The following is a 13,275-nucleotide window of genomic DNA, read 5'->3' on the forward strand; positions in this document are numbered from 1 at the left end:
CATTAGTAGCTTATCATTAATGTTATGTTACTAGCTAGTTATCAAAGTTTTGCTATTCATTTTCTGCAGTGATTTATTTTATCAGTATAGGAAAGTAGGGCATTGTGGAATACCATTTTCGTTTGTGAGTACGACAGAAAGCAAAACATATGGAGCTTATTGCGATTAGCTATAATTTGTGAAAAAACAAGCTGCAAGAAATTACTTATTAAAAGAAATAAAACTAAAATGCGTTAAATGGAGGGTAGCGTGAAAAGAATGGCTAATAAGGAATTGCGTTTTGAAAATGTAGAAAAGAATTACATATGGCATAACACATCTTGACACTTACGTTGGACAGTGCATTATGTGTAATACAATTCATATATAGTTACCCATACAGGAAGACAACTTGTTTTATTTGCAGAAATCGCACAAACGAGTTTCGTTGCCTGTGACAACACCGTCCACTTGAGCCAGCAGAATGCAAACTGAACCTTGCAACGGTATCTCTAATCATTTATCTCTTGAAAATCTTCTGTCGCAGAAGAGACAATTAACATAGTTGGCATATTAACAGATTCTACGGTCGGTTCTTGGTAGAACAACATTATAATAAATGAAAAGCACCAGTTTGCTTTTGTTCTACAATATTACTTTTATTGTTAACCGGTTTTCGGCTTACAAGGCCATCTTCAGACATTTACTGAGTATTATTACCAAAGAAGTTAAATGTTAGCAGACAATATTGGAAGAGAAGTACCACATCTAGACTGAAGTAGAAACATACAGTAAGTAACATCTTTGCAATGAAAAAGTAAAAACTGAAGAGTACATAAATAACAATGGAGTAGACAGGAAAACCTTTAGCACAAAATAGCAATAGCATGCCCACATAACAGTGTCTACTAATAAACATAACTAATAAAATAAAATAAAATTAGTAGTAGACAAGGCTGCATCAGGAGGTATGAAACATGGAGAGTGATACACAACCAATTAAAAGAAGAGAGAGTTATCAATGTAAATACAGAATACATAAGGAACTTAAACAATATCAATAAGATAAACAGAAATTAATAAATGCAGGAAAATGTAGGTGTCTGAGGGAGCCTACAGTTTCTGAGGGTGGTGGTACTGCATTTTAACATTGACATTATAATCAAAGCAGTGGCTGTGTACCAGTTCTCATTAAATAAATGAGCAAAGCAAAATATGAACAGTATTTGATGAGACAACTACAAGGGGTGTTAAACATGGACAGTAATACAAGTACCATTTAAAAGAAAGCTTTAACTAGTGAAACTACGGTCTATGTGGAACACAAAGACAACTTCAACAAACAAAACAACTTAATGAATGCACGAAAATTGGAATATGTAGGAAGGGAGAGTGTGGGAAGTAATGAACAACAAAGATGTTATATGAAGTTTAGGAGAGGGGAAGTGTTGAGCAGTGTCTGGTCATTTAGGATGAGATCTGGACTGTGAGCAAGATGTTTGTTAATTTTCAGGGCTTCGAGCAGGTTGAGTTTATGGCCATTGTTTGCTAAGTGAAGTACATGGGACACTGGCTGGTAATTGTGACCCTCACTCAGTACATGTTCAGCAAATGCAGAGTCTGAATTCGCAACCTCCAGCTGCATTCATGTTCAGCCACGCTAGTTGATATGTCTCTGCCTGACTGACCAATGTAAAATTTTGTCACAATTAGAACAGGTGATTTTGTATACCCCATTGTTGGCTAATAACTGGATCTTGTCGTTGCTATTAAAAACACACTGGGAAGTCGTGTTCCTGACATAGTAGTGAAGCCTATACTTCCAGGATTTCAGTGCTTTTGCTACAATCTGTGATACCTGACCTAGGAATGGTAGTGTACACCATTTCTTGCAGACAGTGGATGGGGAAGCAGGTGGGGCATAGAGGAGGGGTATAATTTTCCGTTTTTGCGTTACATTTAACCTAAATGTTTTAAGGCGCATGTATTGGTTGAAAATTTTTTTAAAATTTAAATGAAGATTTTTCACAAAACGCCATAACAAACTTTCAGGAATGGCGAACAAAGTAACACTTCCAAGCGGTTGACACACACTGCAGTGCGTGAACGGTCCCTCAGAAGCTGTATGCTATATTCCTACAATGTAGCAGCGCCTAACGTAATGGCAGAACTCCATATGCCTCCCTATTCCGTAATACCCAAGTATCTACGTTGTAAGGTCTGCTATCGTGAATGTGTGAGGTTCTGCTATTTCAATATGTAAATATTTAGTGATGCCCATTTTCTTTGTATGTTGTGATCATACACTACCCATCCCTCGCCCTTCAGTCTCTTAATTCGTCAGTTGAGAACCCCCTACAGAGAGGGTCGAAACTGACAGTCTTGCACAGACAAAGCTTAGACTGAAGCTAGTGTAGCATTCAATATCCACATTTAGTGAAATTAAAGTACTGCAGTAATAGCCGGAGGCTGGTAACTGTAATGTGGCAACATGTGCGTGAGAGTATCAAATACGCAGATGGATTGTGATACAGGCTAGCCATGCTCAGTGGAAAACTGCACTGCATACGCATATAGATGGGTCTGAATTTTCAGCAGGGGCACTTTAGAGTCCAGCAATACCACTACGAAGTCCGGGTCGTGCCAGATGATATAACCATTATATAATCTATCTCATACCTTTAAGTATCTCCAGGGTTCTTCCATGTATACAACCTTCTTTCATGATTCTTGAACCAAGTGTTAGCTATGATTATGCTCTGCGCAAAATTCAACCAGGCGGCTTTCTCTTTCATTTCTTGGCCCCAATCCATATTCACCTACTATGTTTCCTTCTCTCCCTCTTCCTACTCTCGAATTCCAGTCTGCCATGACTATTAAATTTTCGTCTCCCTTCAATACCTGAATAATTTCTTTTGTCTCATCATACATTTCATCAATTTCTTCGTCATTTGCAGAGCTAGTTGGCATATAAACTTGTACTACTGTAGCAGGCGTGGGCTTCGTGTCTATCTTGGCCACAATGATGCGTTCACTATGCTGTTTGTAGTAGCTTACCCGTACTCCTATTTTCTTATTCATTATTAAACCTACTCCAGCATTACCCCTATTTGATTTTGTGTTTATAACCCGGTAGTCACTTGACCAAAAGTCTTGTTCCTCCTGCCACCGAACTTCACTAATTCCCACTATATCTAATTTTAACCTATCCATTTCCGTTTTTAAATTTTCTAACCTGTCTGCCCGATTAAGGGATCTGACATTCCACGCTCCGATCCATAGAACGCCAGTTTTCTTTCTCCTGATAACGACGTCATCTTGAGTACTCCCCGCCTGGAGATCCGAGTGGGGGACTATTTTACCTCCGTAATATTTTACCTAAGAGGACGCCATCTTCATTTAATCATACAGTAAAGCTGCATGCCCTCGGGGAATATTACGGCTGTAGTTTCCCCTTGCTTTCAGCCGTTCGCAGTACCAGAACAGCAAGGCCATTTTGGTTAATGTCACAAGGCCAGATCAGTCAGTCATCCAGACTGTTGCCCCTGCAACTACTGAAAAGGCTGCTGCCCCTCTTCAGGAACCACACGTAATACTATGTTCGAATATTATGAAGCACCTCGAAGAAATAATTGAAAATTTGTGGTAAGAACTGCTTTTTGTGGTAAGCTGCTTTGGTCATCGGCCCCTAGTACCTCGAAGAAAACGATTTATTGACACATAGTTACCACGGGTTCAGAAAATATCCTTCTTGTGAAACATAACTAGCTCTTTAGACTCATTAAGTATTAAGTGCTATCGACAGGGGATGTCAAATTGATTCTATGTTTTTAGATTTCCAGGACACTTTGGATACCGTTCCTCAAAAGCGTTTTCTCACAAGCGTTTTCTAACCAAACTGCATGCCTATGGAATATCGCCTCGGTTGTGTGACTTGATTCGTGATTTCCTGTCAGAAAGGTCACAGTTCGTAGTAATAGACGGAAAGTCGTCGTGTAAAATAGAAGTAATACCCGGCGTTCCCAAAGGAAGCGTTATAGGTCCTCTTTTGTTCCTGATCTATATTAACGACATGGTCGACAATCTGAGTAGCCGTCTTACAGATGATGCTGCCATTTACCGTCCGGTAAAACCATCAGTTGACCAAAACGACTTGCAAAACGATTTAGATAAGATATCTGTTTGTGCGACTTAGGGATTAAAATCACAAATAACATAAATTGGAATGATCACATAGAGAATTTTGTGGGTAGCGGAAACCAAAGACTGCGATTCATTGGCAGAGCACTTAGATGGTGCAGTAGGTCTATTAAAGATGCTGCTTACATCACGCTTGTCCGCCCTATTCTGGAGTATTGCTGTGCGGCGTGGGATCCACATCAGGAGGGACTGACGGATGACATCGAAAAAGTACAAAGGAGGTCGAAAATTAGCAGTTGACCCTAAATAACGAAAAGTGTGAGGTCGTCCACATGAGTGGTAAAGGAAATCAGTTAAACTTCGGTTACTCGATAAATCAGTTCAGTCTAAAGGCCGTAAATTCAACTAAATACCTGGGAATTACAATTACTAACCGTAAATTCAACTAAATACCTAGGAATTACAATTACAAACAAGTTAAATTGGAAGGAACACATACAAAATGTTGTGGTAAAGGATAACCAAAGACTGCGATATATTGGCAGGACACTTTGAGAATGTAACAGATCTACTAAGGAGACTGCCTACTTTACGCTTGTCTGTCCTCTTATAGAATACTGCTGCGCTGTTTGGGATCCTTAGCAGATACGATTGTAGGAGTACATCTAAAACGTTCAAAGAAGGGCAGCACGTCTTGTATTGTAGCGAAGTATGGGAGAGAGAGTCACTGAAATAGTACAGGATTTTTGCTGTACATCATTAAAACAAAGGCGTTTTTCGTTGCGACGGAAACTTCTCAAGAAATTCCAATCACCAACTTTCTCCTCCGGATGCGAAATTATTTTATTGACACCGACCTACATAGGGAGAAACGATCACCACCATAAAATAAGGGAAATCAGAGCTCGGACGGAAATATACAGGTGTTCTTTCATTCCGCGCTCTGTACGAGATTGGAATAATAGAGAATTGTGAAGCTGGTTCGATGAACCCTCTGCCAGGCACTTAAATTTGATTTGCAGAGTATCCATGTAGATGTAGATGTAGAAGAGCAGCCCGTTTTGTATTATCGTGAAATAGGGGAGATATTGCCACAGACATGATGCGTGAATTGGAGAGGCGATCACTAAAACAAAGGCGTTTCTCGTTGCGATGGGATCTTCTCTTGACATTTCAGTCACCAGTTTTCTCCTCCGATTGCGAAAACATTCTGTTGGCACTCACCTACATTGGGAGAGATGATTATCACGATAAAATAAGAGAAATCAAGACTCGCCGAGAAATATTTAAATGCTCGTTTTTTCCCGCGCGCCGTCGAGTGGAACTGTAGAGGGACTGCTTGAAGGTGGTTCATTGAGCCCTCTGCCAGGCACTTTATTGTGATTAGCAAAGTAATCACGCAGATGTAGACGAAGGAGTGAACCTGTGTTATGAAGACAGCAGTCAAATGAAATGATGGAGACACTAAGTAAACTGTTCAGTATATTAAAAGTAAGCACCATAACTGATAATACACGCAATCTTATTGCGCCATAATTCTCGCACTTGTTGGCTCTTGCAATGTTCGGATCTGTGTGAATTATACTTATCCGAAAATGTGATGGTATATCGTCAATATCATACGTACTACATACCATTGTCAACAGTCGTTTTGTTGTCACTTGCCCCAATGATTTCAGAAATTCCGATGGAATGTTATTTAACCCTTATCCCTCATTTGACCTTAATTCCACCATATTTCTTTTAAATTCTGACACTAATACTGGATCCCTTATTTCTTTCCTGTCCACGCATATTTGTTCATCTATCACGGCTTCACACAAGTCGTCCCCCTCACAGAGGCCTTCATTGTACTCTTTCTAACTATCCGCTCTCTCCTGAGCAGCCTCTGCATTTAACAGTGGAATTACCATTGCACTCTTAATGCCAACACCCTTGCTTTTAATTTTACCGAAGACTGTTTTGACATTTATACAGTATATGCTGAGTCAGTCCATCCGATGATCATTTCTTTTTCGATTTCATCACATTTTTCGTGCAGCCATTTCGCCCTAGCTTAACTGCACTTACTATTTCTTTCATTATTTCTAAGTGACTTGCATTTATGTGTTCCTGAATTTCTACGAACATTTTTGTTCGTTCGTCTTTCCTCGATCAGCTGAAGTATCTCTTCTGTTATACATAGTTCCTTCCTAGTTACCTTCTTGGTACCTATGTCTCTCTTCCTAATTCTGTGTGTGGCCTATTTTCTTAAAGATGTCCACTCCTCTTCATATGAACTGCCTACTGAGCTGTACCTTATCGCACTATCTACAGCCATAGAGAACTACAAGCACATCTCTTCATGCCTTAGTGCTTCCGTTTCCCACTTCTTTGTGTACTGATTCTTCGGGACTAGTCTCCTAAACTTCGGCTTACTCTTCGAGAATCATAAAAGAAGGTTGTATACATGGAAGAATCCTGGAGATACTAGAAGGTATCAGATAGATTATATAATGGCAAGACAGAGATTTAGGAACCAGGTTTTAAATTGTAAGACATTTCCAGGGGCAGATGTGGACTCTGACCACAATCTATTGGTTATGAACTGTAGATTAAAACTGAAGAAACTCCAAAAAGTTGGGAATTTAAGTAGATGGGACCCGGATAAACTGAAAGAACCACAGGTTGTACAGAGTTTCAGGGAGAGCATAAGGGAACAATTGACAGGAATGGGGGTAAGAAATACAGCAGAAGAAGAATGGGTAGCTCTGAGGGATGAAGTAGTGAAGGCAGGAGAGGATCAAGTAGGTAAAAAGACGAGGGCTAGTAGAAATCCTTGGGTAACAGAAGAAATATTGAATTTTATTGATGAAGGGAGAAAATACAAAAACGCAGTAAATGAAGCAGGCAAAAGGCAATACAAACGTCTCAAAAATGAGATCGACAGGAAGTGCAAAATGGTTAAGCAGGGATGGCTAGAGGACAAATGTTAGGAGGTAGAGGCTTATTTCACTAGGGGTAATATAGATACTGCCTACAGGAAAACTAAAGAGACCTTTGGAGAAAAGAGAACCACTTGTATGAATATCAAAAGCTCTGATGGAAACCCAGTTCTAAGCAAAGAAGGGAAAGCAGAAAGGTGGAAGGAGTATATAGAGGGTCTATACAAGGGCGATGTACTTGAGGACAATATTATCGAAATGGAAGAGGATGTAGATGAAGAAGAAATGGGAGATACGATACTGCGTGAAGAGTTCGACAGAGCACTGAAAGACCTGAGTCGAAACAAGGCCCCGGGAGTAGACAACATTCCATTGGAAATAGTGACGGCCTTGGGAGAGCCAGTCCTGACAAAACTCTACCATTTGGTGAGCAAGATGCATGAGTCAGACTTCAAGAAGAATATAATAATTCCAATTCCAAAGAAAGCGGGTGTTGACAGATGTGAAATTACCGAACTATCAGTTTAATAAGTCACAGCTGCAAAATACTAAAGCGAATTCTTTACAGACGAATGGAAAAACTGGTAGAAGCCGACGTCAGCGAAGATCAGTTTGGATTCCGCAGAAATGTTGGAACACGTGAGGGAATACTGACCCTACGACTTATCTTAGAAGATAGATTAAGGAAAGGCAAACCTTCGTTTCTAGCATTTGTAGACTTAGAGAAAGCTTTTGACAATGTTGACTGGAATACTCTCTTTCAAATTCTAAAGGTGGCTGGGGTAATATACAGGGAGCGAAAGGCTATTTACAATTTGTACAGAAACCAGATGGCAGTTATAAGAGTCGAGGGGCATGAAAGGGAAGCAGCGTTTGGGAAGGGAGTGAGACACGGCTGTATCCTATCCCCGATGTTATTCAATCTGTATATTGAGTAAGCAGTAAAGGAAACAAAACAAAAATTCGGAGTAGGTATTAAGGTCCATGGAGAAGAAATAAAAACGTTGAGGTTCGCCGATGACATTGTAATTCTGTCAGAGACAGCAAAGGACTTTGAAGAGCAGTTGAACGGAATGGACAGTGTCTTGAAAGGAGGATATAAGATGAACATCAACAAAAGTAAAACGAAGATAATGGAATGTTGTCGAATTAAGTTGGGTGATGCTGAGGGAATTAGATTAGGAATTGAGGCACTTAAAGTAGTAAAGGTGTTTTGCTATTTCGGGAGCAAAATAACTGATGATGGTCGAAGTAGAGAGGATATAACATGTAGACTGGCAATGGCAAGGAAAGCGTTTCTGAAGAAGAGAAATTTGTTAACATCGAGTATAGATTTAAGTGTCAGGAAGTCGTTTCTGAAAGTATTTGTATGAAGTGTAGCCATGTATGGAAGTGAAACATGGACGATAAATAGTTTGGACATGAAGAGAATAGAAGCTTTCGAAATGTGGTGCTACAGAAGAATGCTGAAGATTAGATGGTTAGATCACATAACTAATGAGAAGGTATTGAATAGAATTGGGGAGGAGTTTGTGGCACAACTTGACAAGAAGAAGGGAGCGGTTGGTAGGACATGTTCTGAGGCATCAAGGGATCACCAATTTAGTATTGGAGGGCAGCGTGGAGGGAAAAAATCGTAGAGGGAGACCAAGAGATGAATACACTAAGCAGATTCAGAAGCATGTAGTTTGCAGTAAGTACTGAAGAATCTTGCACAGGATAGAGTAGCATGGAGAGTAGCTAAAACCGCTTTCTAACCCTCGATAAGATTCTCGTCTCCCTTTACGTGCTGTATTACCCTCTCAGTATCCTCATACACTTTATCTACCTCTTCATCTTCAGCTTGCGACGTCCGCATGTAAAACCCAACTAACGTTGTCGGTGTGGCTTTACTGTCGTTTCTGATGAGAAGAACCCTATAACTGGGGTGTTCGCAGTCACTCGCTCTTTACTACTACTTTCTCTTCATAACTAATCCTGCTTCCGTTATATTATTTTTTCATGTTGTTGATAATATTCTATACTCGTCTGACCAGAAATCCTTTTCTTCTCCTCATTTCACTTCACGGACCCCCACTATATTTAGACTGAGACTTAGAATTTTCTTTTTAGATTTTCTAGCTGTCCTAGCTTCCGACATTCCACGCCCCTGACTCGTATAACGTTATGTTTTCGTTGGTTGTCATTCTTTCCTCATTATCACCTCCCCCTTGGTAGTCCCCTCTAAGAGATCCGAAGGTGGTGCTAATCCGTAATCTTTTGCCAACGTATAAATCAGCGTGACACTTTTCGAATTACAGGCCACATGGCCTGTGGACACATGTGTCGTTAACGCAGGAGTTCCCATTGGCGTCTACATCATCATACCGTTGATCATTGCGGTTTCTTCAGCCTTTTAGAATCAGTTTCACATCCCAAGTGCAAGAGAGTGAATTACTTTTGAATACATTGTGGGAGCAATGGTTTAACACCAGAAGGAGGTTCTTGCTCATTGGTCTGCAGATGACCACAGTTGTGGACAAAACCGGTCACCGGAATATATAATTTGTGATCAAGCCTGTTTTTGATAGTAAATATTAGCAAGAGAGTGCCCTGAACCTCTGTCCGCTCCTCGGCCTTCTTTGACAAGGTCGTTGCCTAAATGAGAGCGATTTCTTATGCCAGAAGTATTCAGCCGCCACTGCTGGTGATTTTTATTCAAAATTTAAGCGGTGGCGGTGTTCGATTTCTGGATCGATAATATTTTGATTACCAATCAGTGACGCTACCCCGTCACCACAGGTATATTACAATAAATAAAATATAACAAGTCTCTTGGTAGGATTTCATTTCAGTTGCTTCTATCCACTCCACTGGAGGTGACGCATTTCGTTGCGTTTTGGTCCAGAGGCAAAATCTAAGAAAGTCTTTCCTACTTTTAGTTTATGTTTGTTAAAATAATCTTACTTATTAAATTAAGCATTAAAGAGTAATTACGAAACTGAACATAGATCCGAAGTATTCATCGACGGGACCTAGTACCTCATAAAACGATACAAGACTTAAGTAGCGTGAATATTTGTTCTGCTGTTGATGCTAAGTAGTGACTAGAGTAATGCCAGTACGGTGCGGATAGGTGAATCTATGTAAATATCCACCCCTTTATTTGGACAACAACAAATCCCTGTTGTTATGGTCATATCGTAAGCTCAACAGTGCTTTAGGAGGGGGCCATTAAACTGCAGATAAGTAAACTAGCTGTTACTATGTACACTGTTAGAAAGAGTGTTATTCGGGCCTTGAATGAACTACAATGCTCTCTAGCTATATATTTAACACTAGATAGGCGGAAGGGGTCAAAATGACGCCTGTCATGCGTTTTTTCGTCATTGTCATATCCAATCTATTTACTTAGTGAAATTATATGACTTTTCTATTTGTTTCTCTTTTTTCTGAAGATGTTTTAGTATTTACAAAACATTTTAATTCAGTATGCCTGGAACGGCGGAAGGGGTCAATTTGACCCCACTGTAATTTCTGAATATAAGTAAATTATCCAATAATACAGTGGCAATAGTGAGCAGTAATGCGGAGTACTTACTCCACATTGTTGCAACTTGGCACGTGTACGTTCCAGTCCGCCACAGCTTATATTGTGTCACTCAGACATTCTTTGTTCATAAAACTCGTTTTCAAACATGTATCGTCAGCGAGGTCTTTCTGATGAAGAAGTTGAATCGGAAATTTACTTCCCTGATGATAATTATGTACCCGACACAAGTGAAGATGAAGACATTGTGAACGAGGGGCGATTAGTGGAAGAGGATTCAGATGTTGATATACGTCAGTCATCACCTCCTTCACCACAACAGGTACAGTTTAAAGCGTCTTCAAAGATGATTGCAACGGATGGAACCATGTGGGAGATTGGAAATTATTCATCTTCTGGAAGGCGGTCAGCTGTGAATGTTATGATGGAGAGAGGAGGTCCCACTGCTTATGCCTCGCAACGAGTAGACAGCTCTGTCATCAGTGTCTTCTGTCTTAATTTTGATGAAGCAATGCTATGTCTCATGAAGAAATACACAGAATGAAATGCTCGAAAAGTACATAAAAACAATGGTTGAACTGTGTCACTTGAGGAGCTAGAGAAACTCATAGCTATTATGTATGTTCGGGGTGTATTGTGTATGAAAGGTACGTCTGTGGATGATCTCTGGTCGGACTCTTGGGGGCCTTTTCTTTATCAAGAACATTATGCCAAGGAACGGATTTCAGGAGCTTCCCAGATATCCCTATTTTGATGAAAAATCAACCCAGACTGAACGCCTGGCAGCCAACAAATTCGCTCTTGTATCTGAAATTTGGGTAAAGTTCGTTGAATATATATAGGGTGGTTAGAAAATGTGTGAAATGTTTGTAGGGATGTTACAGGGCAGATGGTACTGAGGCATAAATGTTAAGAAAGAAATTCCTTATGTTGCTCCGTTTCCGAGTTATTTAGCATAGAATTTAGCCAACCGGTGCGTCGCGCGCTAGCATTCAAGCGGCCTGCCAGGGGCGGTGTTGCTCAACGAGTGCTTTGTCTCGTTAGCTGAAACTTGAATTTACACGCGCGACGATCTGATTGGCTAACTTCAATGCTAAATAACTCGGAAACGGCCCAACGTATAGAATTTCTTTCTGAACATGTATGTCTAAGTACAACCTCCCCTGTAACATCCCTACAAGCATTTCACACATTTTCTGACCACCCTGTATATATACTGCGTGTGAGTTCGCTCGTTTGGATGCATCTGCATAAGCTATTCATGAAAGTTTTCCTATTGTGTATCGTTTTGAGTACGTTTTTCCTTACGCAGTTATATTTTCCACTTGCTCTTGTGAGCTTTTCTCTTGTTAGGTGAACCGAACATGGACACGTGTCCCATAATCTGGAAAGAATTCTAACAAGAATATGAATGAATGAGTATGAATGAAGATAAATATGTACGTCATGAAATATGGAAATGTACTGGTGTCTACACAGTTCAACGATGAACCTATGGTCAGAACAAAATAGAGGATTCTGTCATATTGTCTCATATTTTTTGACGGTATATGATCTTTGTTATCACGTTATAACAATATAGAACGATGTCCACACGAAAAAAATTCATTACTTTTTAAAGTGTGAATTGTATGGAATATTGTCTCTTCTGTGGTTCATGATACACTAGTAGCAATCAGGACAGTGAAGCGTGTCTCACAAGAACTATGAAAGTCTAGTGCATGCGTGGGAAACTGTGTTTTCTTTTGAGGAAAGTAATGAACAGTGATTATAGCTGTGATTATTGAACATATAAACACTCGAAGAGTGGTAATATTAGCAGCAACGACATGGATGTTGAAAAACTGTTGACAGTATTAAAATTGATATAAATTTTCAGACCTCAAATAAAGATGTTGCTAGTCATCTTCGTGTTCCAAGTGTTTTGAGACAGACTCTACAGCCAGCCGTGCGGCAACAATATAATGCAACGCTGGCTACGCAGCGCCTCGCGGAAATGTTGCTTACCGCAGGAGATAAACAGAGTGTGACATACATGTGCATAGTTAATTAAAACTGACAATAAATCACTACATTCAAATGAACAGTCTCAAGATGCAGAACATCGTTCGAAAACAAACTGTATGAATCCGTGTGCATGAAAGTGAATTTGAAACTAATACTTCTTCCACAGGATGATTATAAGAATTACCTCGTTACTGATACCCCTTTTCGACATTTCATGTATCCACCTTGTACGAGAGGGACGTGGAAATAGCGAAGCAGGTCCTTCTGCAGAAATACTTCCAGACAGCAACACATCCAGACGCTCCGTCCACGCGGTCGGGGGCGTTCCACCAGCGGTTTCCATCTGCCTGCGATCTAGCGGCTCGTCGCGGTGCTGACTACGCGACATCGTCGGAAATCGTTATATGAACTTTTGTTATTTTCAACTACACGAAGTTGTAATTTTCATGTTAAACCTCCGTGAAAGACTCTCTTGACCTCTGGTACAACTAAACACAAATATAAATACTCGTGCTCAAAATATTATATGTTACAATTATGTCAAGCCTGACATAAAGAGTAGGTAACTGTATTTTCTTGAAGCCCCTTGGACGGTTTTGTTCCCGGTTCTCGGAATCCAATGATCCCAGACAGGGGGTTGGGGGTAAGTTAATCCGGGAAGTCTCTGCCGCTTTTTCCCAGATTTTACAGTTAGTG

The sequence above is a fragment of the Schistocerca piceifrons genome, chromosome 5 (genome assembly GCF_021461385.2).
Source record: "Schistocerca piceifrons isolate TAMUIC-IGC-003096 chromosome 5, iqSchPice1.1, whole genome shotgun sequence".
Lineage (NCBI taxonomy): Eukaryota > Metazoa > Arthropoda > Insecta > Orthoptera > Acrididae > Schistocerca > Schistocerca piceifrons.